General features: G+C 44.2%; 1 protein-coding gene across 1 annotated transcript in view; it reads right to left on the reverse strand.

Moving 5' to 3' along the window:
* Positions 1 to 568: 568 nt before the first annotated feature.
* The window catches only part of PCBD2 (pterin-4 alpha-carbinolamine dehydratase/dimerization cofactor of hepatocyte nuclear factor 1 alpha (TCF1) 2), a 23,556-nt gene continuing 22,539 nt past the window's right edge, over positions 569 to 1,585 (reverse strand). The window contains exon 4 of the mRNA XM_014947688.1: positions 569 to 1,363. The gene's annotated coding sequence lies outside the window, so the exon portion shown is untranslated. The remainder of the gene's footprint in view (positions 1,364 to 1,585) is intronic.

Below are 1,585 nucleotides of genomic sequence, written 5' to 3' on the forward strand. Positions count from 1 at the left end.
AGCCAAAAAAACCCCAAAGCAAAGGCAGCACCTGGGAGCCCCGAGGGAACCCTTGGGGTGAGCAGGACCATGTCAGACCTCTTCGTGGCACCAGCAGAGCCAGGATTTCACTTGGGAGACTGCCCCTGAAATCAGCACCCCTGGAAAAGAAAGTAGAAGACATTTATTCACTATTTTCATTTTATCATCATTAATACTGTTGCATAGCAACGCTCATGAAAGACACTCACAGGTCTGTGGGATGCCCCAGAATTTAAGAAGAATTTAAACAAGCACTAACCTAGAAATTAGGAACGTTTCGAAGCCATCCTCCTATTTTCTGAGGTTTTTTGGCCTCTTTGCTGGTCAGGGATCCTCAAAGCACCACGTTGCACAGCTCTGTGCCATAGCTGCACTGTGCAGCTCTCCCAGCTACATTAGTTGGTGGGGATTTTTTTCCTTGGAGTATGTAAATAAATATCAATATTCTAAACCAAAGACCTCCCAGTAACTAAATATTATTTATCTTAAATCCATCTTAAAACTAAACAGCTTTGTCACATATGTATAATAATAAAGAAACAAATTACAAAGGAGGAATTTGATTTTATTGGTTTTATTCAAAGCGCACGCATTGTATATCAATTTCCAACAACAGAGTTTTTCCACTTCATCGGAGACACTGTCAAAACTTTGGGCGAAGCTCGTTTCATTTCCCCACCAGTAACAGGAGACTTCACAGCCTGGTTGTTTGTTTTAGTTCTGTTTCATTCCTCACAACAGCGACCGTTTTCAAACCATATCGGGGAAATCCGCCGCTTCGCTGGGGAAGGACGCGTGGAAGCAGGGAACGTTTTGAGCACGTAGTCTGAATTTGGGGTTTTTTGGTTTTTTTTTTAGATATTAACTCCATATCCCGAGTAGGGCGACTGACAATAAACCCCAACATCTCTCCCATCTCGCTTCCTGCGACCAATTAGCACATGACAAGGCACTCGCTAAGGATTAGCAAAAAAATACCTTTCTTATTTTATCCCCTCGCGGGGCAACTCGTGGCATTTTGCATCCCGAATATCCCAGAGACCACACACCTCGCATGTAGCCCCCGATATAGAATTTTTTTTTTTTTTTTTTTTTTTTTTGGCACTGGAGCCATCTCACTTCTCGGTAGCCGGTGGCTGCGCCGCCGGTGTCATTCCAGCAATGCGCCCCGGCATTTCGGAGGTGTCAATCTCCTGGGAGCTTGGCAGCGGGGCATGACAGTGCACGCTGGGGACACTCCAGCAGCGGGGACTTGTGGAGCCAGAGGCCCTTCTGCAAGCCTTAAGCAGGTTGGGAAAAAAAAAAAATAAATAAAAAAAATCTCTCTGCCGGCGGTGGAAACCTGTCTCGGGGAAGGATCATCGGATTAAAAAAAAATAAAAAAAAACCCCAAAGACTTTTGCAAACGGCGGAAGAAATTATTTTAAGCCTCGTCAGTGGGATCTGCAACTCTTGGAACAATGTTCGCAATGAGTAATTGCAGATACCAAAAAAAAAAAAAAAAAAAAAATAGGGGGAGCAAAGCTTTGGCCGAGCCCAGTTTAGCAAAAATCCTTCTAATGCC

Source organism: Calidris pugnax, unplaced genomic scaffold, assembly GCF_001431845.1.
Source record: "Calidris pugnax isolate Ruff unplaced genomic scaffold, ASM143184v1 scaffold27, whole genome shotgun sequence".
Taxonomy (NCBI): Eukaryota; Metazoa; Chordata; class Aves; order Charadriiformes; family Scolopacidae; genus Calidris; species Calidris pugnax.